This window comes from Eriocheir sinensis, chromosome 18, assembly GCF_024679095.1.
Source record: "Eriocheir sinensis breed Jianghai 21 chromosome 18, ASM2467909v1, whole genome shotgun sequence".
Taxonomy (NCBI): Eukaryota; Metazoa; Arthropoda; class Malacostraca; order Decapoda; family Varunidae; genus Eriocheir; species Eriocheir sinensis.
Genome location: NC_066526.1, coordinates 3267246 through 3278385, shown reverse-complemented (window position 1 = coordinate 3278385; position 11140 = coordinate 3267246). Strand labels below are relative to the sequence as shown.

At 41.8% G+C, this 11140-nt stretch overlaps 2 long non-coding RNA genes across 12 annotated transcripts; one reads left to right on the top strand and one right to left on the bottom strand.

Moving 5' to 3' along the window:
* The first annotated feature begins 3588 nt into the window (after positions 1-3588).
* On the top strand, positions 3589-5794 carry LOC127000223 (uncharacterized). 9 transcript variants are annotated; one of them, XR_007753830.1, is made up of 3 exons: positions 3589-3726; positions 4106-4174; positions 4578-5497. It is a non-coding gene; the product is annotated as an uncharacterized LOC127000223 (long non-coding RNA). The 9 variants fall into 9 exon arrangements; XR_007753827.1 differs by having other exon boundaries at positions 3652-3799; positions 4049-4111; XR_007753824.1 differs by having other exon boundaries at positions 3652-3799; positions 4049-4174.
* Positions 3760-4659, bottom strand: LOC127000225 (uncharacterized). Of its 3 annotated transcripts, none has more exons than XR_007753832.1 (3): positions 4536-4659; positions 4008-4200; positions 3760-3884 (listed from the first exon to the last, which is right to left on the bottom strand). It is a non-coding gene; the product is annotated as an uncharacterized LOC127000225 (long non-coding RNA). The 3 variants fall into 3 exon arrangements; XR_007753831.1 differs by lacking the exon at positions 4536-4659 and adding an exon at positions 4332-4484; XR_007753833.1 differs by lacking the exon at positions 4536-4659 and adding an exon at positions 4267-4419.
* Positions 5795-11140: the final 5346 nt, after the last annotated feature.

Sequence of the window (11140 nt, the reverse complement as noted above, 5' to 3'; positions counted from 1 at the left end):
AGAGAGAGAGAGAGAGAGAGAGAGAGAGAGAGAGAGAGAGAGAGAGAGAGAGAGAGAGAGAGAGAGAGAGAGAGAGAGAGAGAGAGAGAGAGAGAGAGAGAGAGAGAGAGAGAGAGAGAGAGAGAGAGAGAGAGAGAGAAAGTCGCGGTGAGACTTCCAACCTGTTGATGATATCGATCAATAACTCTACCCCACAACGCCCCCCCCCCCCCGGCCCCTCACGTCCCCCCTGATCACCTGAAGGAGAAGGGGGAGGGGGGAGGAAGGAGGGAGGAAACGCTCGGAGGGTAGAAAAGAGGGAGGGAGAGGAGAGGGAGGCTTTGGAAGAGGTAGGTGGAGGGAGGAAAGCAAAGGGAGAAAAGGGAGGGAAGGAGAGACGAGGGAGGGGGTTAAAGCTTTAGAAGAGGTGATTAAGGGAGGAAATTTAGAAGGTAGAGAAAGAGGGAGGGAGGGGGAGGGAGAAAAGAGGGGGGAGGTCTTTGAAGGGGTAGATAGAGAAAAAAAAGTAAAAGGCAAAGAAGGAAGGAAGGAAGGAGGGAGGACAGGAGGGAGAGAGGGAGGGAAGGCCGAAGGGAGATAGAAGCGGCGGTGGTTTTGAGGGAGTAAAAGAAGGTGGGAAGGAAAGAAGTCAAGAAGAAGGGCGGATGAAAGGATGGGAGAGGGGAGAGAAGGAGAAAAAAGAGAGAGAGGGAGGTTCAAAGGAGAGCAAAGAAAAGACTGGGGATGGTCTGGAGGTGGTAAAAGACGGAGGAAAGGAAGAATGAAGGGAGGAAAAGAGAGGAAGAGGAGGAGGAGGAGGAGAAGAAGGGGAACACTAAGAAAATAGGAAGAGGAAGAAGGAGGAGGAAGGAGAGAGCGGCTACATAAGAACAGAAGAAGATAAGCACGAAAGGAGTCTGCAAGAGGCCGGTAAGCTTGCACAAGGCAGCTCCTGTGAACCTAACATCCCCGCCTAACATCACAATCAAAGAATTTATCTAATCTATTTTGAGATGTGACTCGTATTGGCACTCACAACATGACTGCCGAGTCTGTTCCACTCAAATACCACTCTGTTGGTAAACCAGTTTTTGTCTATGTCCTTGTTGAATCAGGTTTATATATTTGTAAGTATTTTTTTGTTGTGTATATGATCATAACTATACAAGGCAGTTCCTGTAAACCTAACCCCACCTAACCTCACTATCCAGGTTATTACTTAATCTTTTCTTGAGTGCACCTTTTGCATTGACACCACATGATTGCCCAGCTGATACACTTCACCACACTATTAGCAAAGCAGGTAAAGCTGGGGTGTGAATCTTTCAATGGGTGACTCGCCCTGCAGTATGAGCGCGCTGCTGTGGGGAGGAGTGAGCAAGCGTATATAGGAATAGGTGTTTTTAGTAGCGGGGATATTCTGGCGGGGGAAACGATCATGAAGTGTGCTGGGGGGGGGGAGTCTTATGTTGGGTGACTCGTCTGGGTGTGTGGCTGCGTTGTTGTTGTGGGGAGGAGTGGATGAAAAGCCTCTGGTCGGTATTCACAGACGCCTCCTTCTCTTTCATCAATTATTTCCAAAGGCAGAAAAGGAGATCAGTCGAGCTATCATGAGTTTTCCTTTAGGTTCTTGGTACAGAGAAAGGCTCGAACTACCACCAGGGTCATTAAGCTACCCCTGGAAGTGCCCGCAACTCCTACGAAAGCCTTGTCAATTATGTGTGCTTGGCAGGGGTGGATCAAATACAATTGTATTGTATTTGAATTGTATTTAAATACAATTTTCATGTATTTGTATTTGTATTTGTATTTTGACATCCAGAGAAAAAAGTATTTTGTATTTGTATTTTGGCACCCAGAAAAAAGTATTTTGTATTTGTATTTGTATTTTGGCTGCCAGAAAAAAAAGTATTTTGTATTTGTATTTATATTTCGAGTCAAAACCATTTGAGGAGGATAAATACTGTTAAGGAAATAGAAAAAAGAAATAATGTTAAGCCGCGTTAAGGAGGAGGAGGAAACAGATGAAGGTTGAAGGCGAAGGAGGAAAGGATTAACGTCAGATCACGGGGAAAGCGGAGTAAGGAGAACATTAAGGTTGAAGGCGGAGGAGGATAAAAAATTAAGGATGGGGAGTACGGAGGAAATTAACCTCAGGTCACATGGAGGAGTAGGAGAAGATTTAGGGAGTTACTGAGTGATGGGTGGCTCGGAAGAAGGATCCGCCCGCAAAAATGTGTGACGTCACGGAAATGGGAGGCGTAGGGGATGAGATGTGAGTGAAGACGACGAGAGAGGCAATAAACCGATCTACTGCTTTAACTTGGCAAATGCACTACAGTCACCTATCAAAAAGAGGCTGCATCCATTTCTTGAGCGGACTGATGTCATTGCCGCAGTTGTCATGGGCCCCAGGTTTAAGCTGGCATGGATGCCATGTAAGAAAATGCAAAAGGAAAAGGTTTCCAAGATTGTGGACCTAATTATTTCCGATTCAACTCAGTCGACCTTGAAGAAGAAAACATTTCAAGAGAGTTAGCCTTTCGTCTTTTCGACTGGCATGAGTGCAACACGACCTCGTCTTTGTGCCTACATGCCTCCAGCTGGGCAAATGATGGCAAGTGCATCAACAAATGACACTACAGTGGTGAAGGCAGAACTTGAAACGTACCTAGAAGAAGGTGTTTTGCCTTTTGATGTCAATCCACTGAGGTACTGGCGTGATGCAAAAAGCTTCAAAAAATTGAAGCACTTTGCCAAAATATTCTAGGGTGCTGTGCAACAACATGGACGTCCCGGGAAGCATGTCACATCCACGAACATAAAAAAAAAGACCCCGCAGAGAAATTAAACAGCTGTCGTGATGATAACAGAAAAAGAGCAAAGGGCGGGAGGCGAGGGGGATGAAAGGGGTGGAGGGAGATGAAGGGGAGGGAGAATGGAAAGGAAAGGGGGCTGATGAAGAAGTTTGAAAGAAATATATGTATAGAGAGCAAGGATGAAAGAAAGGGAGAAATAGAATGAAATAAAGAAGAGAAAAATAGAGGAACAGACGAGTAAAGAGAAGTGGCAGCCCAATACAAATGTTAGGAAACTTTAGTGGACCGTCCTCGTGAGTCAAAACGCTCACTGGTGTTCTCCCTCAACAGGTGTGTGAATGCAATGTACCTGAAAGACGTTAATTGGTGAACCAATTCTTACTATGTAAAATCAATCAATCAGTCAATCAGAGAAAGAAAATATAATTAAAAAGAAAAATTGAAAGTAAGAAAGAAAAGGGAAAAGGATGCTGCGCCGGAAGCCGCGGCGAGGATTCCTTATGATGCTTGTGCGCGTCCCCGAGGCCCATCGGTCCTTCATCCAAGAACCGATAAACGCGGTGACCGGCGCCTTCACGGCATTTATGATTAATTTTATAATCCAGTCTGGTAGTTTTAAAAAGCGAGTTCTTGCATCCGCCCTATTCGAATCGGCGGGGCGGTGGAGCGCCAGCGAGCCCAAGGTCTCCCAGGCGAGCATGGCAGGACTGGAGGGCTCCCGGCAGGGCGCCTCGGCGTCCATCGGGACCCCGACGGAGGTGCCGGAGATCTTTCGGCTACAACGCCGGGAAGGTGGGGCTCGTTAGCCGTGGTAGGCAATCTGCCTAGGAGAGCAAACTCCGAACAACAAACCCGGGCAGGTGAGGTTCGTTAGCCGTGGTAGGCAATTCACCTAGGAGAGCAAACTCCGAACAATAAACCCGGGCAGGTTGGGCTCGTGAGCCGTCATAGGTAATACACCTAGGAGAGCAAACTCCGATTACAAACCCGGGCAGGTGGAGGTCGTTAGCGAAAGCAATTCACCTAGGAGAGCAAACTCCGATTACAAACCCGGGCAGGTGGAGGTCGTTAGCGAAAGCAATTCATCTAGGAGAGCAACCTGATTACAAACCCGGGCAGGTGGAGGTCGTTAGCGAAAGCAATTCACCTAGGAGAGCAAACCTGATTACAAACCCGGGGAGGTGGTGGTGGTTAGCGAATGCAATTCACCTAGGAGAGCAAACTCCGATTACAAACCCGGGCAGGTGGAGGTCGTTAGCGAAAGCAATTCATCTAGGAGAGCAAACTCCGATTACAAACCCGGGCAGGTGGAGGTCGTTAGCGAAAGCAGTTCACCTAGGAGAGCAAACTCCGATTACAAACCCGGGCAGGTGGAGGTCGTTAGCCGTGGTAGGCAATTCACCTAGGAGAGCAAACTCCGATTACAAACCTGGGCAGGTTGGGCTCGTGAGCCGTCATAGCAGTTCACCTAGGAGAGCAAACTCTAAACAAACCCGGGCAGGTTGGGCTCGTGAGCCGTCATAGGCAATACACCTAGGAGAGCAAACTCCGATCATAAAACCCGGGCAGGTTGGGCTCGTGAGCCGTCATAGGTAATACACCTAGGAGAGCAAACTCCGATCATAAAACCCGGGCAGGTTGGGCTCGTGAGCCGTCATAGGTAATACACCTAGGAGAGCAAACTCCGATCATAAAACCCGGGCAGGTTGGGCTCGTGAGCCGTCATAGGTAACACACCTAGGAGAGCAAACTCCAAACAATAAACCCGGGCAGGAGGAGCTCGTCAGCCGTGGTAGGCAGTCTGCCTAGGAGAGCAAACTCCGAACAATAAACCCGGGCAGGTGGAGCTCGTCAGCCGTGGTAGGCAGTCTGCCTAGGAGAGCAAACTCCGAACAATAAACCCGGGCAGGTGGAGCTCGTCAGCCGTGGTAGGCAGTCTGCCTAGGAGAGCAAACTCCGAACAATAAACCCGGGCAGGTGGAGCTCGTCAGCCGTGGTAGGCAGTCTGCCTAGGAGAGCAAACTCCGAACAATAAACCGGGGCTTGTGGTGCTCGTTAGATGTCGTAGACAATCCACGTGATGGGAACACCAAAGAAAAGGAAAATAAAAAGGAACACCAGAAAAAGGAAAATATAGTAACAAAACATCAATAAAATAAAATAAAAAACACAGATCATCCACCTTCAGGCCCTAACATCTCCAAAATTATGGATGAGTCTTTTTTGGGGAGAAAGAGGCTCATCCAGACCAAAGAACATCAAAAAGGGATGATATAGAAAGGAACACCAAAAAAATGGGAAAAAGAGAAAAAAACATCGCAAAAGAAAAGTAACAACAATAACAGAACAACGTCAAGAAAAGTAACATACAAAGAAACATCATCCACCATTCGGCCCCAAACAAACATCACCAAAATTATGGGTGGGTCTTTTCTGGGGAGAAAGAGGCTCACCCAGACCAAAGAACATCAAAGAGGGATGATATTGAAAAGAACACCAAAAAATAGGGGAAAAAAGAGCAAAAAAACATCGCAAAAGAAAAGTAACAGCAATAACAGAACAACATCAAGAAAAGTAACATACAAAGAAACATCATCCACCATTCGGCCCCAAACTAACATCACCAAAATTATGGGTGGGTCTCTTCTGGGAGGAAAGCGGCTCACCCAGACCAACGAAGAACATCAACAAGAGGATGATATGAAACAAAAGGACATTAAAAAACACGAAGAAAAGAAATAAGAAGAAAAAGAACAGAAAAAAAACATCGGGAAAGAAAAACAAGAAGAAAAACACATCAAGTGAAGAAAAATATAAGAAACATCATCCACCTTTCGGCCCCTAACTAACATCACCAAAATTATGGGTGGGTCTCTTCTGGGAGGAAAGCGGCTCACCCAGACCAATGAACATCAACAAGAGGATGATATGAAATAAAAGAACATCAAACAAGAAAAACAACAGCAAGAAAACAAAGAAAAAGATAAAGAAAAGAAAAGGAAAAAGAAACAAAAAGAAAAAGAAAAACACCAAAATAAAATAAAACAAAAACAAAAAAATAATCCAAATAAATAAATAAACAAATACAGAATACAGTAAAATTAACGAACTAACTAATTCAAACTGTCTAACTATTAAACTACCTATCTAACTACCTATCTAACTAAGGGTACTATACAAGGGTACTATTGGACTACCTATTAACAAACTAACTATCAAATCATCTAACGATCGAACATGTAGCCTATTTGTCTGACTTTTTACCTATTTATCTGCATGGCTCTCTTTCATTATGTTTATCTATCCATCTTTTTTTTCTTTTTGCAGTTAAGGAAGCAGCTCAAGGGCAAAAGTAGATAAATAAATAAAAAATCCGCATAAATAAAAATAAGTTCTATCTCTATATCTTTTATTTGTTTATTTGTTTATCTTATTTGTTCATCTTATTTATTTGTTTACTTATCTAGTCCGTCATCAGTCATGGTCAGTTCTACCTACACGTTTTCCTGCCACAATTTTTTTTCATTGTGTAGTCCTTAGTTCCGGTCCGACCTTGAGCTGGAAGGGAAGGACGGGGGCAGGGAGGCAAGAAGAGGGAGGGAGGGAGGGGGGAGGTAGGACAGAGTAATAGGAATAATTTGGATTATAATGGATCCCCCCCCCTCCCCCTCTGCAGCCAAAAAAATAAAACGAAGAAAAGCGTCAAGTAAAAAAAAAAAATAATAATAAATGGTAGCTAACAATGATAAAGAGTTTGCTAAAAAAAAATGGAAATCGATGAGGTAAAGACTTGGCAGTTTTTTTTTCTTTTTCTTTTTTTTTTTTCAACACAGAAGACAGAAAGCTCAAGGGCCAAAATAAGAGGATACAGAAAAAAAAAAGATCGCTACGTCGCTGCTCCCCAATCTTTATCCTTTTGATTATCTGCGTTTTGAATGTGGCAGAGTAAGAAACTTTGTATAACTACTGATATTTGTACTCTTCCGGGTATACCCCACTCACGGTGCTCAATAATGATGATAACAGTATAGCAGCAAGTAGTACGCAGTAGCTAGCGAGGCGACACCTTTTAGCACTTCAGTTTCCGTCACAACCTTACGGCACATTTCTTAAACTTCGTCGAGCGTTTAAAACTCATTCTCTGTTCTCTATTGTTACGTACTTTACAGAGAGAGAGAGAGAGAGAGAGAGAGAGAGAGAGAGAGAGAGAGAGAGAGAGAGAGAGAGAGAGAGAGAGAGAGAGAGAGAGAATAGCAGGGGTGAGGAAAGAGTGGGAATACGCGTTTCAGTCCTGATTAAGTGTGTGTGTGTGTGTGTGTGTGTGTGTGTGTGTGTGTGTCCTTGAAAAAAACCTGAACTTTTTTTTTTCAGTCAAGTTCAGCCTTAACACAGAGGCGGCCATTTCGATGACTACGCAGAAGACGAAGAAAAAAAAAAAGAACCAAAACAGAGAATAACTGACGACCAGTTTCAGTGATCACTTGACTCGGGTCTCCAAGCGCTGCAAGACCTTGGCGCGGGGGGAGGGGGGGGGAGAGAGAGAGAGAGAGAGAGAGAGAGAGAGAGAGAGAGAGAGAGAGAGAGAGAGAGTATAAATTATGTGTGTTAACCATTGCACTTAGCCATGACACCAAAGGAAGAAAACTGAAGGTACAGTTAAAGGCGGGTGCATACGCTATTCTTCTTACGCTATCTTCTCACGTAGTTGACTGCTCTTTCGGCCACCTCTTCGGATTCTTTACAGGAGAAGCGAGTAGCGGGCTTTTTTATTGTTGTTTCCTTTTTGTGTGCCCTTGTGCTGTCTCCTTTGCTGTAAAAAAAAAATAGCTGTGTGTGGCTGCGGTAGGTACTCATCTCCGCACCGTTGACCCTTTGAGCTTGTGGTAGGCAAGAACCTGTTAGTTACCGGCACCATCTGAGAGGGTGTTTAGTAAGGCCGGCAATTTTTACACTCCTAAGCGAGCAAAACTCGGCCCGGAAACCTTCCGGGCATTAATGATGATGAAATGCAATGATGATGTGAAGTGTAAACTTGTGAAAAAAGTATCTTATTATTTTTGGTATAATTTCAGGAGTATTTTTATTTGTATCTTTGAAATCTGGAGTAGGAGTATTTTTATTTTTATTTGTATTTTTAGATTCAGGAATATAAGTATTTGTATTTGTATATGTATTTTTAGATTCAGGAATAAAAGTATTTGTATTTGTATTTTTGGAATCCCGAACAAAAGTATTTGTATTTGTATTTGTATTTTTGGAATCCCGAACAAAAATATTTGTATTTGTATTTGACTTATAAAAAATCAGTATTTGATCCAACCCTGGTGCTTGGCCGCCGGAAGGTATGATAGGACCCTTTCTTCGCTCAAACTCTCCTTTTCATTGTTGCCTCGCTCACCTTCTTCTCTTTTACTTTCTCTCTGCTATCTTCAACTTCTGCTTCACTTTTTTTCACTCAACTTCCCTCCTATATTCTTTCCCTCCCTTCGTTCTTTCTTTCTTCCATATTTCCTCTTCCTCATTTTTTTTCTTGCTGCTCTCTCATACTTTACCCTTTACCCTCCTTTACTTTCTGTCCTTCTTATCCTCTCTCTCTCTCTCTCTCTCTCTCTCTCTCTCTCTCTCTCTCTCTCTCTCTCTCTCTCTACGACACCATTTCTTTTCCCTTCCTACAATTCCTCATCCTTACCTTCTCCTTCACATTAGTTTCCCACGATTCACTGAGGGCGATTGGAGGAAATGACGGAGGGAAAGAGAAGAAGGAGGAAGGAGAGAGCGGCTATGATTGAGGGACTGTACGATAGGAAGAAAGGGGAGCGGAGAGAGGGAAGGAGGAGGAGGAAGACGAGAGCGGCTACAAAGGAGAGACTGAAGCCAAGAGGAGGGACGGAAGGATCGAGTAGAGAAGTTGTAAGAGATGAAGGAGAAGTGCAGAAATGAGTCCCGGTCAAAAAGAAATTTAAAAGAGGCAGCAAATGATACGGCCGCTGATGCAAGGCTGGAAATTAATCAGAAAAGATCGAAAAATATTAGATACTTTTTTCCATACTTTTATATTCGTGGTTTCTCGTTTCAATTTCAGTCTTGCGTTACAGAAAACCATTGAAAAGAAACTGGAATGTAGGCCTAAGATGGAAATTGAAATGGGAACCCAAGAAAAATGTACAAAAAAGAATCATGGAAAAAGGGAAATGGAAGATGTGGCATGAAATGAGAAACTACGAAAAATATGTAAAAAGTATCAAGGAAAAGGAGACATTGAAGATGGGAAATGAAGGGAAGATGGGAGTTGAAATGAGAACCCACGAAAAATATGTAGAAAGTATCATGGAAAAAGAAAAATGGAAGATGGGAAATGAAGGGTAGATGGGAAATAAAGGGAAATGAAGAGAAGATGGGAGCTGAAATGAGAACCCTCGAAAAATAGGTAAAAAAATACCATGAAAAACAAAAACAAATAGAAGATGGTATATGAAATGAGTAACCACGAAAAAGTGTTTAAAAAGATGGTGAAATAAAAAAAAAACATCAATTCATAAAAAATACTGAAAAGAAAATGAAATGGAAGATGAAAAAAAACAAAAGTATCATGGAAAAAGAGAAGTGGAAGGTGAAAAATGAAATGGAAGATGAAAAAAAACAATAGTATCATGGAAAAAGAGAAGTGGAAGGTTTAAAATGAAATTGAAGATGAAAAAAACAAAAGTATCATGGAAAAAGAGAAGTGGAAGGTGGAAAATGAAATGGAAGATGAAAAAAAACAATAGTATCATGGAAAAAGAGAAGTGGAAGGTGGAAAATGAAATGGAAGATGAAAAAAAACAAAAGTATCATGGAAAAAGAGAAGTGGAAGGTGGAAAATGAAGGGAAGATGAAAAAAAACAAAAGTATCATGGAAAAAGAGAAGTGGAAGGTGGAAAATGAAATGGAAGATGAAAAAAAACAATAGTATCATGGAAAAAGAGAAGTGGAAGGTGGAAAATGAAATGGAAGATGAAAAAAACAATAGTATCATGGAAAAAGAGAAGTGGAAGGTGGAAAATGAAATGGAAGATGAAAAATAACAAAAGTATCATGGAAAAAGAGAAGTGGAAGGTGGAAAATGAAGGGAAGATGGGAATTGAAAGGAGAACCCACGAAAAATATGTAAAAAAAAAGTATTATGGAAAAAACTGAAATGGAAGACGAGAAATTAAATGAGAAACCACGAATTAAAAAAAAGTGTCACAGAGAAAATTAAACGGATGAAGGATGGTGAAATAAAAAAAAAACATCGAATCATGAAAAAGAAATGAATATAAATTGAAGTGAAAGATGGAAAATAACAATAAGAAACCACAGGAAAAACACTAAACATCAGCACCATTGTTAAATAAAGCTCAAAAGGAAGATAGAACAAAGAAAAAAATATATAGATTCTTTACCAATTGAAGACCAATTAGAGATGAAAACAACTCCTCTATCTTTCTTTCGTTCTTCCTTCCTCTCTCTCTCTCTCTCTCTCTCTCTCTCTCTCTCTCTCTCCCCCTGTCTTTCTCTCTTCCTTTCTTTGTTTGTTTGTTTTTTCTATCTTTCTTTCTTTCTTTCTTTTTTTCTTTCTTTCTTCCTTCCTTCCTTCCCTCCTTTCTTCCATCCTTCCTTCCTTCCTTTCTTCCTTCCTTCTTTCCTGACTCCCTCCCTTCCTCTCTCCCTCTCTCCCTCCCTCCCTCCCTCCCTATCCCACGAATACCAAAACTCGACCCACAACACAAAAGCAAAACAACAAACAGCAAAATCCTCCTATAAGTAGATTGTTACGTTATCACAGAAAATACTTGACAATTTGCCGCCACTATCTGTACCTTGTCACGAGGGAAATATTTCATAATCTCTCTCTCTCTCTCGTTCCTGAGGCAGTTTTCACCCCATCTTTCTCCTTTATAGTTGTGTAGCTTCGATTCTCCTATATTTTTCTTTTGATGTTTGTCGTCTATATATTTTTCATTCATTTCATTTTATTTAATATTTAGAAGCTGTTGTTGTTGTTGTTGTTGTTGTTGTTGTTGTTGTTTCTTTATATCTTGCGTCCCTTTAAATATCTTTGTTCGTATGAAACTACTCCTATTACTTGTCTTTTCCTCCTTTTGTTTGCTTGTATATTATGAACGTTTAAGATCACAACGATATCTAAACAACAAAAATCTGAGGAACAAATAAATGCAACACTTGGTTTACCAAAGAAAAAACAATATAAAAAAAGCTCGGAAAATTAAGATTACACATGCTTAAAGGAAAAAAAATAAAATTTAATACTTTCATAACTTTATGTCTTAAGCGATTTCGTCATCTTTAAAGTCAGAAAC